This window comes from Ursus arctos, unplaced genomic scaffold (assembly GCF_023065955.2).
Source record: "Ursus arctos isolate Adak ecotype North America unplaced genomic scaffold, UrsArc2.0 scaffold_7, whole genome shotgun sequence".
In the NCBI taxonomy this organism is placed as follows: domain Eukaryota; kingdom Metazoa; phylum Chordata; class Mammalia; order Carnivora; family Ursidae; genus Ursus; species Ursus arctos.
The window spans coordinates 71,997,198-72,013,993 of record NW_026623089.1 but is presented as its reverse complement, the minus strand read 5'-3'; positions in this window follow the sequence as shown (position 1 = coordinate 72,013,993).

Here is a 16,796-nt window from a genome sequence, read left to right as displayed (position 1 = left end):
GTGGAAAATACTGTTGGTATTTTGTTAGGAGTTGACTTAAACATATAGATTACTTTGGATAGTACAGACATTTTAACGATATTTGTTCTCCAGTCCATGAGTCTGGAATATCTTTCCATTTCTTTGTGTACTCTTCATTTTCTTTCATCAATGTTATAGTATTCTGACTGCAGATCTTTCACCGCTTTAGTTAAGTTTATTCCTAGGTATCTTCTTATTTTTGGTGTGATTGTAAATGGGTCTGTTTTCTTAATTTGTCTTTCTGCTGCTTCATTATTAGTGTATAGGAATGCAACAGATTCCTGTACATTGACTTTGTATCCTGAGACTTCACTGAATTCATTTATCAGTTCTAGTAGATTTTTTGTTGGAGTCATTAGGATTTTCTATATATAGTATCATGCCATCTGCAAATACTGAAAGTTTTACTTTTTCCTTACCAATTTGAATGCATTTTATTTATATTTACTATGACTGCTGTGGCTAGGACTTCTAGTACTATGCTGAATAAAAGTAGTGAGAGTGGACACCTGTCTTGTTCCTGACTTATGGGAAAAGCTCTCAGTTTTTCCCCATTGAGTATGATGTTCACTGTGGGGTTTTCATATAAGGCCTTTATTATGTTGAGGTACTTTCCCTCTAAACCTATTTTGTTGAGGGTTTTTTCATGAATGGATGTTGTACTTTTTCAAATGCTTTTTTTGCATCTGTTGAAATGATCATATGGTTTTTGTCCTTTCTCTTATTGATGTGATGTATCACATTGATTGATTTGTGAATATAAAACCACCTTTGCATCCTGGGAATAAATCCCATGTGATCCCAGTGAAGGATTTTTTTTTTTTTAATGTATTGCTTGATTCAGTTTACTAGTATTTTGTAGAGGATTTTTGCATCTATGTTCATCAGAGATATTGGCCTGTAGTTCCCTTTTTTTGTGGTATCTTTAGCTCGTTTTGATATCAGGGTAATGCTGGCATCATAGAATGAATTCAGAAGTTTTCCTTCCTCTTCCATTTTTTGGAATAGTTTGAGAAGAATAGGTATTAAGTCTCCTTTAAATGTTTGGTAGAAGTTACCTGTGAAGCCATCTGGTCCTGGACTTTTGTTTGTTGGGAGTTTTTTTGTTTTTGATTTTTTAAAAAAGATTTTATATATTTATTTGAGATGCAGAGAGTGAGGGAGAGAGCACGAGCAGGGGAGAAGGGCAGAGGGAGACGCAGACTCCCCACTGAGCAAGGAGCCTGATGCAGGGATAGATCACAGGAACCTGGGATTATGACTTGAGCAGAAAAGCAGACTCCTAACCAACTGAGCCACCAGGTGTCCCCCTGGGAGTTTTTTGATTACGGATTCAATTTGATTGCAGGTAATTTATCTGTCCAAATTTTCCAATTCTTCCTGCTTTGGTTTTGGTAGGTTATATGTTTCTAGGAATTTATCCATTTCTTCTATGTTGTCCAATTTGTTGGCATATAATTTTTCATTACATTCTCTTACAATTGTTTGTTTTTTCTGTAGTGTTTATTGTTACTTCACTTTCATTTGTGACTTTACTTGAGTCCTCTCTCTCTGTTTTTCATTTGTTTGTTTGTTTGTTTGTTATTGTGTCTGGCTACAGGCTTATCAATTTTGTTGATCTTTCAAAGAATCAGATCTTGGTTTCATTGATTTGTCCTATTGTTTATTTAGTTTCTATATCATTTATTTCTGCTCTAATCTTTACTATTTCCTTCCTTCTGCTATTTTTGGGTTTTGTTGTTTCTCCTTTTTCTTGCTCCTTTAGGTATAAAGATAATTTGTTGATTTGCAGTTTTCTTGCTTTTTGAGGTAGGCCTGTATTGCTATAAACTTCCTTCTTTGAACTATTGCTGCATCACAAAGATTTTCGACTGTTGTTTTTATTTCCATTTCTCTCCATGTAGTTTTTTTTTTAAGGTTTTATTTATATTTTGGGAGAGAGAGAAAGAGAAAGTGAGCAGGGAGAGGACAGAGGCAGAGGGAGAGAAAGACTGCACCCTGAGCATGGAGCCTGATGCAGGGGTCAATCTCACAACTCTGAGATCATGACCTGAGTCAAAATCAAGAGTCAAACACTTAACCAACTGAGCCCCTCAGGCACCCCACTCTCCATGTAGTTTTTAAATTTCTTCTTTGATGTCTTGCTTGACCCATTTATTGTTAGTAGCATGCTATTTAATCTTGTATTTGTGCTCTTTCCATATTTTTCCCTTTGGTTGACTTCTAGTCTCATAATGTTGTGGACAAAAATTTGCATGGTATGACTTAAATCTTTTTGAACTTTTTGAGATTTGTTTTATGCCTCTTAGTGATCTAGTCTGGAGAATGTTCCATGTGCACTTGAAAAAAAAATGTGGGGGTACTTGGGAGGTACCCAGTGGTTAAGAGTCTGACTCTTGGTTTCAGCTCAGGTCATGATCTCAGGGTCATGAGATCGAGCCCTGTGTCAGGCTCTGCACTCAGCTCAGAGTCTGCTTGGGTTTCCCTCTCCCTCTGCCCCTCCCACCCCACACTCCCTCTACCTCTTTCTTTCAAATAAATAAATAAATCTTAAAAAAAAGAAAAAAATGTGCATGCTGCTTTTTAGGATGGGGAGTGTGCTGCATGTGTCTGTTAAGTTCATTTAGTCCAGCGTGTCACTCAAAACCACTGTTTCCTTGTTGATTTTCTCGTTGGATGCTCTGTCCAACAAAGTAAGTGGAGTGTTCAAATCCCCTACTATTATTGTATTACTATGGGTTAGTTTCTCTATGTTTATTATTAACTGTTTTTTTGTATTTGGATGCTCCCATGTTGGGTACATAAATATTTACAATTGTTATATCTTCTTTTTGGATTGTCCCCTTTATGATTATATAGTGCCCTTCTTTTTCCATTGTTATAGTCTGATATAAGTATTGCTTCCCTGGCTTTCTTTTGACCACCATTTACATGATAAATGTTTTTCCATTCCCTCACTTTCAATTTGCAGGTGTCTTTCAGTCTGAATTTAGTCTCTTAAGGGCTGCATATAGATGGATCTTTTTTTTTAAATCCATTCTGTCACTTTCTGTGTTTTAATTGGAGTGGTTAGCCCATTTACATTCAAACTAATTTATTGCCATTTTGTTATTTGTTTTGTGGTTGTTTTATAGTTTTTCCCCAATCTTTTCTTCTCTTTTCTCTTTCATGCTTTGCTGACTTCCTTTAGTGATATACTTGGATTTCTTTCTCTTTATTCTTTCCGTATCTATTACTGGTTTTTGATTTGTGGTTACCATTCAGTTTATATAACATCTTCCGCACATAGCAGTCTATTTTAAGTTGATGGTTGCTTAAGTTTGAACCCATTCTTTACTTGTCTCCCTCACCTATGTGGTGTCATATTTTACATCCTTTTATTTTGTGAAACCCTTGTATGACTTTTACAGATAAACTTTTTTTTACTCCTTTTTTGTTTCTTACTTTTCATACTCTTATTTATGGTTTTTCCTTTCCATTCAAAGAATCCCTTTTAACATTTCTTGTAGGGTTTGTTTAGTAGTCATGAACTCTTTTAGTTTTTGTTTGTTTGGGAAACTTCTAATCCCTTTTTCTATTCTGAATGATAGCCTTGCTATAGAGTATTCCTGGCTGCAGATTTGTCCCTTTCAGCACTTTGAATATATCATGCTACTCCTTTCTGACTTGCAAAGTTTCTGCTAAAAAGTTCGCTGATAGCCTTATGGGGTTTCCCTTGTATGTAACTGACTTCTTCTCTCTTGCTACTTTAAAAATATTTTCTTTATCACTACTTTTTGCCACTTAACCGCTATGTATTTTGGTGTGGACCTCGTTTGGTTGATTTTGTTGGGGGATCTCTGTGACTCCTGGATCTGGATATCTGTTTCCTTCCCCAGATTAGGGAACTTGTCAGGTATTATTTCTTCAAATAAATTTTCTGCCCCCTCTTCCTCTCTCTTCTTCTGTGATCCCTATAATGTTAATTTTATTACACTTGATGGAATCACTAAGTTCTTTAAGTCTATTACCAGTTTGCATATTGTTTTTCTCTCACCTGTTCAGCTTGATTACTTTCCATTACTCTCTATTCCAGGTCATTAATTTGACCCTCTGCTTCCTGTAGCCTCCTAATTATTTCTTCTAGTGTATTTTAAATTTCATTTATTGTGTTATTCATCTCTGATTGCTTCTTTTTTATCTCTTTGTTAAGGGTTTCTTTGATGTTCTCCACTCTTTTCTCAAGTCCAGTGAGTATCTTTATAATCATTACTTTATTTTTTTACTTTATTTTTTAAATTAATTAATTAATTTTTAATTTTAATTTTTTTTATTATATTATGTTAGTCACCATACAGTACATCCCTGGTTTCCGATGTAAAGTTCGATGATTCATTAGGTGCGTATAACACCCGGTGCACCATGCAATAAGTGCCCTCCTTACTACCCATCACCAGTCTATCCCATTCCCCCACCCCCCTCCCCTCTGAGGCCCTCAGTTTGTTTCTCATAGGACATAGTCTCTCATGATTCATTCCCCCTTCTGATTACCCCCCCATTCTTTATCACTTTCTTCCCCTACCTATCTTCCTACTTCTTATGTTCCATAGATGAGAGAAATCATATGATAATTGTCTTTCTCTGCTTGACTTATTTCACTTAGCATAATCTCCTCTAGGCCCATCCATGTTGACGCAAATGTTGAGAACTCGTTCTTTCTGATAGCTGAGTAATATTCCATTGTATATATGGACCACAACTTCTTAATCCAGTCATCTGTTGAAGGGCATCTCGTTTCCTTCCAAGATTTGGCTATTGTGGACAATGCTGCTATGAACATTGGGGTGCATATGGCCTTTCTCTTCACTACGTCTGTATCTTTGGGGTAAATACCCAGTAGTGCAATGGCTGGGTCATAAGGTAGCTCAATTTTTAACTTTTTAAGGGACCTCCACACTGTTTTCCAGAGTGGCTGTACCAACTTGCATTCCCACCAACAATGTAGGAGGGATCCCCTTTCTCCACATCCTCTCCAGCAATTGCTGTTTCTTGCCTTGTCAATTTTTGCCATTCTAACTGACGTAAGGTGGTATCTCAGTGTGGTTTTGATTTGAATTTCCCTGATGGCTAATGATTTTGAACATTTTTTCATGTGTCTGTTAGCCATTTGTATGTCATCATTAGAAAAGTGTCTGTTCATATCTTCTGCCCATATTATGATTTGTTTATTTGTTTCTCGCGTATTGACTTTGAGAAGTTCTTTGTAGATCTTGGATACCAGTCTTTTCTCTGTAGTATCATTTGCAAATATATTCTCCCATTCCGTGGGCTGCCTCTTAGTTTTTTTGATTGTTTCCTTAGCTGTGCAGAAGGTTTTTATCTTGATGAAGTCCCACAGGTTCATTTTTTCTTTTGTTTCTCTTGCATTTGGAGATGTGTCATGAAAAAGGTTGCTTTGGCCGATGTCAAAGAGGTTGCTGCCTATGTTCTCCTCTAGGATTTTGATGGATTCCTGTTCACATTGAGGTCTTTCATCCATTTGGAGTTTATTTTGTGTATGGTGTGAGAGAGTGGTCAAGTTTCATTCTTTTGCATGTAGCTGTCCAATTTTCCCAGCACCATTTATTGAAGAGACTGTCTTTTTTCCACCGGATGCTTTTTCCTGCTTTATCAAATATTCATTGCCCAAAGAGCCGAGGGTCCATTTCTGGGTTCTCTATTCTGTTCCATTGGTCTATGTGTCTGTTTTTGTGCCAGTACCATGCTGTCTTTGTGATCACAGCTTTGTAGTACAGCTTGAAATCCGGCATTGTGATGCCCCCAGCTTTGTTTTTCCTTTTCAAGAGTTCCTTGGAGATTCTGGGCCTTTTCTGGTTCCACACAAATTTAAGGACTATTTGTTCCAGTTCTCTGAAAAATGTCATTGGTATTTTGATCAGGATAGCATTGAAAGTGTAGATTGCTCTGGGTAGCATGGACATTTTAACTATGTTAATTCTTCCGATCCATGAGCATGGAATATTTTTCCATCTTTTTGTGTCTTCCTCAATGTCTTTCAAGAGTGATTTATAGTTTCTAGAATATAGGCCCTTTACGTCTCTGGTTAAGTTAATTCCAAGGTAACGTATGGTTTTTGGTGCTATTGTAAATGGGATGGATTCCCTAATTTCTCTTTCTTCAGTCTCATTGTTCGTGTATAGAAATGCAACTTGGGGGAGCCTGGGTGGCACAGCGGTTAAGCGTCTGCCTTCGGCTCAGGGTGTGATCCCTGCGTTATGGGATCGAGCCCCATATCAGGCTCTTCTGCTATGAGCCTGCTTCTTTCTCTCCCACTCCCCCTGCTTGTGTTCCCTCTCTTACTGCTGTCTCTATCTCTGCCTAATAAATAAATAAAATATTAAAAAAAAAAAAGAAATGCAACTGATTTCTGAGCATTGATTTTGTATCCCGCCACATTACTGAATTGCTCTATAACTTCTAATAGTTTGGGAGTGGATTCTTTTGGGTTTTCCATATAGAGTATTATGTCATCTGTGAAGAGAGATATTTTGACTTCTTTGCCAATTTGGATGCCTTTTATCCCTTTTTGTTGTCTGATTGCTGTTGCAAGGACTTCTAGTCTATGTTGGATAATAGTGGCGAGAGTGGGCATCCTTGTCGTGGTCCTGATCTTAAGGGAAAGGCTTCCAGCTTTTCCCCATTGAGAATAATATTTGTTGTAGGCTTTTCATAGATGGCTTTTATGAGATTGAGAAATATACCCTCTATTCCTACACTCTGAAGGGTTTTAATCAGGAAAGGATGCTGTATTTTGTCAAATGCTTTTTCGGCATCAATTGAGAGGATCATATGGTTCCTGAGTCTTTTCTTGTTGATATGATGTATCACGCTGATCTATTTGCGAATGTTGTACCACGCTTGCATCCCAGGTATGAATCCCACTTGGTCATGATGGATAATCCTTTTAATGTACTGTTGGATTCTATTAGCCAGGATCTTGTTGAGGATTTTGGCATCCATATTCATTAGGGAAATCGGTCTGTAATTGTCCTTTTTGATGGGGTCTTTGCCTGGTTTGGGGACCAAGGTAATATTGGCCTCATAGAATGAGTTTGGTAGCTTTCCTTCTGTTTCTATTTTTTGAAATAGCTTTAGGAGAATATGTATTATTTCTTCTTTGAATGTTTGGTAGAATTCCCCAGGAAAACTGTCCGGGCCTGGAGTTTTGTTATTTGGAAGGTTGTTTATCACTGACTCAATCTCTTCATGCTTGGCCTGTTTAAAAAATCAATTTCTTCCTGTTTCAGTCTTGATAGTTTATAGGTTTCCAGGAATGCCTCCATCTCTTCCAGATTGCTTAATTTATTGGCATATAGCTGTTGATAATGGTTTCTAATAATCCTTCCAATTTCATTGGTGTTGGTCGTGACCTCTCCTTTTTGATTCATAATTTTATTAATTTGGGTCCTTTCTCTATTCTTTTGAATAGTCTTGCCAGTGGTCTGTCAATTTTATTGATTCTCTCAAAGAACCAGCTTCTAGTCCTGTTGATCTGCTCTACTATCCTTCTGGTTTCTAATTCATTGATTTCTGCTCTAACCTTGGTCAACTGCTTCCTTGTGCATGGATTATGCTTGTCCCTCTATTGCTGTTCCAGATTCTTGAGGTGAGAATATAAGAACTGCATTTTAGATTTTTCTATTCTTTTGAGTGGCTTGGATGGCTATATATTTCCCCTTTAGGACTGTCTTTGCAGTATCCCATAGGTTTTGGACCATTGTGTTTTCATTCTCGTTGGTCTCCATCAATTGTTTAATTTGATTTTTGATTTCCTGGTTTATCGAGTCATTCCTGAGCAGGATGGTTCTTAGTCTCCAAGTGTTTGAGTTTCTTCCAAATTTTTCCTTGTGGTTGAGTTCCAATTTCAGAGCGTTGTGGTCTGAGAATATGCAGGGAATAATTTCAGTCTTTTGGTATCGGTTGAGACCTGTTTTGTGTCCCAGAACATGGTCTATTCTTGAGAATGTTTCATGGGCATTAGATTAGAATGAGTATTCTTTGGTTCTGGGGTGTAGTGTTCTATATATATCTACGAGGTCCAACTCATCGAGTATGGCATTCAAAGCTCTTGTTTCTATGTTGCTTTTGTGCTCCAGTGCTCTGTCTATTGCTGATAGTGGAGTGTTGAGGTCCCCTACTATTAACGTATTTTTATCTATACCTCTCTTTATTCTGGTTAAGAGTTGGCTTGTGTATCTTGCTGCTCCCCTGTTTGGGGCATAGATATTTATAATTGTCATATCCACTTGTTGGAGACATCCTTTAAGAATAATATAGTGCCCTTCTGTGTCTCTAACTATAGTCTTTAGTTTAAAATCCAATCTGTCTGATATGAGAATTGCTACCCCAGCTTTCTTTTGAGGTCCATTGGCATGAAAGATGGTATTCCATCCCTTTACTTTCAGTCTGAATGTATCTTTAGGTTTAAAATGAGTCTCTTGTAGACAGGAAATGGATGGGTCATGTCTTTTTATCCAATCTGCAACCCTGTGGCATATTATGGGAACATTTAGGCCATTTACATTGAGACTGATTATTGAGAGATATGATTTTAATGATGCCATGTCGCCAGTAAAGTCTTTGTTTCTACAGATTGTGACTTTCTGTTCTGTATCACTCTTGGGGCCGTTTTACTTTTATAGAACCCCCCTTAATATCTCCTGTACGGCTGGTTTTGTCGTTACGAAATTGGTCAATGACTGGTGATTCTGGAAGGTCTTTATTTCTCCATCAATTCTGAATGACAGCCTTTCTGGAAAGAGGATCCTTGGCTGCATATTTTTCTCTGAAAGAGCCTTAAAAATGCACCCCCCCAACCCTTTCTCTCATTCCAGGTCTGTGTAGACAGGTCTGACGTAATTCTGATACCTTTGCTTTGGGATGTGAGAAATTTCTTTGCCCTGGTCGCTTTCAATACCGTATCCTTGGATCTAATATTTGCGAAATGCACTATGACGTGATGTGGTGTAGCTTTGTCATGGTTGAGCTTGGGATGGGTCCTCTCTGCCTCTTGGACATGAATGTTTGCTTCCCTTGCTAGATTAGGGAAGTTTTCAGCTACAATTTGTTATAATATCTCTTCTAGACCTCTGTTTTTGTCCACCCCCTTGGGGATGCCAATGATTCTGACATTGGAATGTTTCATTGAGTCAGTAATCTCCCATAACCTACATTCCTGAGTGTGGATTTTTTTGAGTCCAGATTCTATTTTAGCTTTTTCTTCTACTTACTCATCCTCCAATTCGCTGATACGTTCTTCTGCCTCATTCACCCTGGCCATCAGAGCCTCTAGTTTGACTGCATTTGGCTCATAGAATTTTCAATTTCTGCCAGATTTGCTCTCATTTCTGCCCTTAGAGATTCTATATTCTCATTAACATTTTTGTTAATATTTTTTTCAAGTCTACACATCACCTTGACCATTGTTACTCTGAATTCCATTTCTGATAATTTGGTTATATCCATACCCATTAGTTCTGTGGCAGAGGCCACAGACTCATTGTCTTTTCTTTGCTGGGGGGGACTTCTCCTTCTTGTCATTCTGATGAGGAGAGGTTGCGGAGTTGTCCAGAGCCCAAATTATTGACCGGGACCCAGGCAGCGCGCCCTTGCTTTATAGGGATCTTAGGGATGTGGGCTTCTTGATTTTTCAGCCTGCCTTCTGGGGGAGGGGCCTGCCGTGCCGATACTCAGGCAACCCTGTTTGGGTAGAGTCTCTGTGTCCCCTGCGAGGGGGGATGAGGATGGTCACACTGTGAGCCGGTATTTCCAGGCTTTTGTTCTTTGGCAGCTTTCCCTGGCGGTTTGCTGTGCCTCTTCGGAGAGTCAGAGCAGCAGTGGCCGAATCTCAGCCTCTGTCTCAGAGCAGAGGGATCGCAGACCGTTCTCCACTGATGTTCTGGCCACTTTAACTTTGTTTCTATTGGTGCTGCTCAATCCTGCAGTGTCCCAGGATGAGCGCTCCACACCCAGCGTCCCAGCCCTCACTTCCAGTGCCGGTGCCTCTCTGTCCTTTGTGTTTCTAAAACCACCAGCCGCCAGCTGCCCCCGCTTCGAAGCTCCGGCCCTCAGTCTGGTCGTGCGTTCCCAGCTCACGGTCTCAGTCTGCTCTCTCGCGGGTGCCAATCCGTGAGTCTGCCCGCTCCCCCGTGCAGGTGACTACCGCTTCCCGGAGCCCAAACCCAGTGGCTCCCTCCCCCTTCTGTTTATTTTCCGATATCTGTGTGTGGTTTCACGGCTCCCCGCTTCGTACCTCAATACTCAGTGCTGGAGATGTTCATTTGTAGAGATCCAGATGTATCTTCCTGCATCTCAGGCTGATTCCGTGGATGTTCAGGCTGGTCTGGTACCTATCCAGCTCGAATCAGGGAACCGGCTGAAAAAGAGGTCCCCTACTCCTCCGCCATCTTAACTCCCCAGTCTCTATAATCATTACTTTAAATTTTCTCTCAGGCATATTACTTATATCTGTTCTCATAGGTCTCTTTCTGTGGTTTTGTCCTGGTCTTTCATCTGGGACATATTCCTCTGTCCCCTCATTTTGTCTAACTCTCTGTGTCTATTTCTGTGTGTGAGAAAGTCTGCTAACTCTCCTGCTCTTGGAAGTAGTAGGCAGGGTGCAGTCTTTTAATGAGGTGCCACTTATCCTCTTCCTCTAAGGACATGCAGTCACTGCCAAGACTGGGGTTGGCTGGGGCCATTCTGGAAAGCTCTTGAGTGGAGAGTGCAGTTCTCACAAGGTATGCATGTCTTCCCCAGGAGGTGACCAGCCATTGCTCACACCAATGCTCTGCAACAACACCCTGGTCAAGAGATGCAGAGTTGGTGAACTTTATGCTGGTCTTCTGGGTGAGGGGACTGGCAGAACAGTGACTAAGAGGTAAGCATGACTGGGAGCATCCACAAAGTGGGGTGTGGAGGGAGTGCTTAGTTTAAGCAAGTTAGGTAGTGATTGTAGGCATCATGCTGATTCCTGCAGGTGGCTGTGTGTTTATGCTGAGGGGTGGGGGAAGGGAAATGGTGCTGCCAGCTTCTTTGTTCCTGGAGGGGTCTCCCTGCCATCCCTAACTCTCAGGATATACTCTGAGATGAGTAAATAAGTCTCCTTTCTGTGGACCCAGGGATTTTTCAAACTGCTACTTCAATGGTGGATCTCTGTGGGCTTTTTGTCATGTTGTCTCAGCAGGGTCTCAGCTTCCTAACATTCTCTGGGTTATCCCAGATTGGAACCCACTGACTTTTAAAATTTCAGGCTTTAAGACTTGAAGGTTTGAAGAACTCACAAAATTCAGCCCTTCTTGCTTTCAAAGCCAAATATTATGGAGTTTTGTCTTCCCTATGTGTGCTCCCTGGTGATAGTGTTTGTTGCTCTTCTCTATGCCCCTAGATCCCTCTGACGGTGGATGGCTGGGGTCCTTTAGCTCACCATCTCATGTTTGCATTTGTACTTCCCACCCTCTTTGATGTGGCCTCTTCTCTGCCTTTAGCTGTGGAGTTTGTTCTGCCAGTCTTTGGATTGTTCTCTCGGTTATTTATGCAGATGTGACTGTTATCTAGTTGTATCCACAGGATGAGGCATGTTTAGGGTCCTCCTACACCACCATCTTCCCAGCCTCCTTGTTCTAGTGTAATTATTGATTAAAGACTGCCTTTCTCACTTAGCTGTCACTTCTAATGAAGGCCCAAAGCATGGACCAGGACTCTCCTAGTTTTTTATCTATATCAAATGATTAATTATAATTTATTGAATGACTAAATGCATGAAGTGACTATGCAAATTTTTAAAAATCATCTGTTCCTGACATTAAAGAATTGCTCAAATAATTGTCTGATTTTCATAATTTTCTTTTAAAATTTCATTTTAACATTTTATACAGTATATTTTCTCTAGTAATCTTACTTTTCCTTACCTATTACTATTATGTCCTTGATACACTGCCAGTTTCTTCTTTTTTTTTTTTTTTTAAAGATTTTATTTATTTATTCGACAGAGCTAGAGACAGCCAGCAAGAGAGGGAACACAAGCAGGGGGAGTGGGAGAGGAAGAAGCAGGCTCATAGCGGAGGAGCCTGATGTGGGGCTCGATCCCGTAACGCCGGGATCACGCCCTGAGCTGAAGGCAGACGCTTTAACCACTGTGCTACCCAGGCACCCCAGTTTCTTCTTTTTTTAAGATTTATTTATTTGAAAGAGAGAGGGAGAGTGGGGAGGAGGGACAGAGAGAGAGGGAGAGAGAGGATCTCTATAAGAGACCCCGCTGAGTGAGGAGCGCCATGCAGGGCTCAATCCCAGGATCATGAGATTATGACCTGAGCCGAAATCAAGAGCTGGATGCCCAACAGACTAAGCTACCCAGGCTCCCCTATACCTCAAGCTTCTTAAATGTAAAGCTTTTCTAACATTTCTCTAGATTAGCCACTGCACCTAGTACAGTGCTTATTGAATAGAAAATAGTCATTAAGTGTGAGGAAGCTGACCAATATTTAATACATAAAGGTATCACTGTTATGAGATTTTAGAGAATTCAAAATACAAATTTTTAATAGAAAATAAAATAGAAAACACTTTTTTCAAGATAGTAATATATATTACTGGTGAATATAATACAGAATTCATACATTTGTTTCTATAAATCACTATATGTTTTCCTGCAAATTACAAACGGAAGCTTAAAAATGACAATTAACTCCACCACTCAAAAAAAGGGGGGGGCTATGACTACACTAAATCTAATCACTAGTAAAACTGTTCATGTTTAAGTACTATCAGCAATTGATGATTAAAGCCTGATATTGAATTTAAGTAAAAAATTCCACTAGAAAGGAAAGTTAAAACCATGATAGTGAGACAACCTCTCACACTTACTATCTTTATTCCACAAAAGATAGGACTTCTGATTACTTTTCCTCTATTGGATCATTCTCCAACTTTAATAATCATAAAAGCAAAACAAGTAGACAAGCAAAAAACAAAATCTTGCTTGACTTCAAATCACACCCAACCACCACATTCCCTTTCTCAACTGACACTAATCAGACTTTTATTTTTTTAAGATTTTATTTATTTATTTGACAGAGAGAGAAAGAGACAGCCAGCGAAAGAGGGAAGACAAGCAGGGGGAGTGGGAGAGGAAGAAGCAGGCTCCCAGCAGAGCAGGGAGCCCGATGCAGGGCTGGATGCCAGGATCCTGGGATAACGCTCTGAGCTGAAGGTAGACACTTAACGACTGAGCCACCCAGGGGTCCCCTAATCAGACTATCTTGACAACCACTCCACTGACAATAGGTTGACAGCTAAATCCACCAGCCAATTCTCATCATATTAGACATTTTAGTAGCTACTGACTCAGTTGATAATATGTCTTCTTATGAAACACTTCACATGGTGTCTTGGACACCATTTTCTTCTGATCAAGCAGTGGAATCTATTTCCTCCCTCCTTGAATCTGTGTTTGTTTTGTGATTTGCTTTTTCCAGTAGAATGACATGAAAGTGACTTTATGCCAGTTACAGGTTAGGTCTCAAATATCTTTGCATAATTCTCATCTCCTTGAAAAATTGCCTGGATACCACATGAACAAGCCCCTAGCGCTTTGAAGAGTGGCTTTGTGGAACAGAAGATAAGTTGTCCTACTTGAAGCCATCTTAAACCAGTCAGCCCTTATTTTACCCCAGCGTTAACCACAGGTATATGAGAGCACAGTTGAGGCAAAAGTGCCCACTGAGCCAGTCTAAACCTTGTTTCCTCAGAGAATAAACGAAATAAATCACTAAAACTTGGGATCATTTCAATGACCAATGCATAATTAAAATAGTCTAGAAGAATCTCAAATCCCAGACCCCTTCCAGTCTTCCCCATCTTAGAAAATAGTACTACCTTCCAACCATTGATGTAGACACAAAACTCTGGGTTATCTTGTTTCCATTCTTCATCAAGCTTCACATTCAATTCATGTTGTAGACTAGGGTCCCTAGCAAGTAGAGTCTGACACAAAACTATCACATACTGCAACTTTATTAGAGAGGAAAGGACAAAGGGAATAAGTCAGGGGACATTGGAAAGCCATTGGCCTTTTATCAAGTTGGCCACTACTAAATACTACTGCTTGCTCAATTCCACAGTAGAGTTATCTGAGAAGTGCAATATTGTATTTCAGACTGTCTATGTGGGAGAAAGAGATAATTAATTTCCCATGTGCCTTACCCTTCCTGCTCAGCTGTCTTAGATAGCTAAATGTTTAGCCTTGGGCTGATAATAGTGGCACACTTCAGGACTGTCCATGTGATACACACTGGGCAAATTCTTCCATAATTTCACATCTGAGATTTCACAAATTTGTCCCAATTGGGAGACCAGATATTTAGTTGCACTTGTGAGAAGTTGGCCAGAACCCACAAAGAATTAATGATGACCGCCTGCAAGACAAAACATCCTTTTCCACCACAGATGCCTCTAGCACCACTGAATATTCTTGGTCATATGGGTAAACCTGAAGGGCATCTCATTCATTACAGACTTCATCTGCTACAAAGCCTTCTTTGTCTCTATGCCCCATTGGAAATGGCAGTCTTTAATGTTACCTGATAAGAAACATTTTTTAAAAAATATTTTATTTATTCATCTGAGAGAGAAAGAGAGAGAGAGAGCCTGAGCAGAGGGGAGAAAGAGAAGCAGACTCCCCACTGAGCAGAAGGCTGATGTAGGGCTTGATCCCGGGACCCTGAAATGATGACCTGAGCTGAAGGCAGATGCTTAACTGACTGAGCCAGCCAAGCACCCCTTAAGTTACCTGACAGACCTGAGCAGCATTCTCAAGTTCTGAACACATTTCCTGCAAAATCTAAAGAGGCTCTCCATAAACTGTGGTTTTTACATAGGAAGTATAAAGTACCACAACCTATCATTATCTTAAAAAGTTAAATCATATCAGGGTATTTCCAGAATTCTGGAACTCTAAAAACTTCACCACCATAGCAGTCTTTGGAATTTTCAAGGAGTTTATCTTCCACTGTGTGATACACAATCCTGGCTGGGTCAGGGGTTATTTCTGAAGTTCCCCTTGGCCCTTTTCACTTTGTGGCCATACCTGGCAAGTCAGTGAACTAATGTTGCACTACCTTCTGAGTATTCTTTCCACAGAAATAGAAAATGGGGAAATAATCACCATGGGAATTTACTGGAACCATTGAACAACCCGTGAGATAAACTTTGACCCCCCCCAAATCAAACTGATAGAAACATAGAGAAGATTGGTGGATGCCAGAAGTGGCAGTGAGGAAGGGTAAAGTTGGTCAAAGGGTACCAACTTCCACTTATAAGATGAAAATGTTCTGGAGATCTAACATACACCAAGGCGACTATAGTTAACAATATTGCATTATATATTTTCAAGTTGCTAAGAGAGTAGATATTAAAAGTTTTACCACATACAAAAGATTGTAACTACGTGAGATGACAACTGTGTGAACTAAACTATTGTGGTAACCATTTTGTAATACAAACATATATGAAGTCATTACATTATGTATCTTAAAGTTATACAAAGTTATATGTCAATTATATCTCAATAAAGCTGGATATTTGTTAAATAAATAGGCAATCAAAAACTTAATATCTATGTTTCTCCTAGGAACACTGAGATGTAATAGATATTATGAGTATCACTGTGAGTCATGGTACCCAAAGTGCCACACTCTGGCTTTCTGCTTATTACACTGATTATAACTATCTTACTTTGGAAGATTACGTGTGGATGCCTCTCCCCCTGCTAACTGATACTAAAAACCCCAATTCCTTGGGAGATTCTTCCTTTGTCAGTCCTGGCCAACCAGGAGCAGCCATCAAGTTCCGCTGAGATCTTGCAGCCCCTTAAGCAGTGCATTTCTTACCACCCTGATGATGGGAGTATTACAGATTCTAGGTGTGACCTAATCCATTCAAAATGTTCAACTCTCTAGCTTGATGACCCCTTTGTCAACACTATGTCAGGACAATATTAGCAACTCTGCCCTAGATACTCCAGGCTTTTGGGTCCAACTTTCAAAAATCCATCCCCATCCAGACTACAAAGTCTGGGTCCAAGTAACCTTGCAAAAATATTAAAGATCCAGTTACGAACTGAGTGTCTCCACATCAATATGTTTTCTCTTTTTCAACCTTACAGTCTGGTCCTCTTCTCTCAGATTAACATCTTGAAAGCACACTCACACATATATATTTTCTCTGCTTCACCAATATTAGACAGCCTTGCATATCCTTTGGCTTGTGATATCTTTCTCAGTCAGGGATTGTACTCCCCCGATCAGGCTATTCTAATGGTAATTTAACATGAAATCAATAAAAAGTAATGGGAACTGGAACGTGAGGAAAAAATAGGCATGATTTGGGAAGGCACCTGTCTGAGATAAGTCATTGCCCAAACTCCAAGCAAGGAGGAATTATTTTTCTTTAGTTAGGAGAATAGGCCTGCTTCTCCTTCTAGATGTTTCAGAAGACTCTGGGAGTTTCAATTTCCCAGATGTACCCACCAAACATGTATAAAGTTCCATTTTCTTCTACCAGAGCTGTTTGATAGGAGACATGTTGTAGCTGTGAATTCTTTCTCTTTTTGCAGCTTTGCCACTTTTGCAAATGGATCCTAGGCTTGTTTCTCAGCAGAGTGGATCCTGCCTCTATAAAGCATGCAGTCCATCTGCATGTGAACAAGTTTCCACCAACCTACTTAAAAAGCAAAGCAA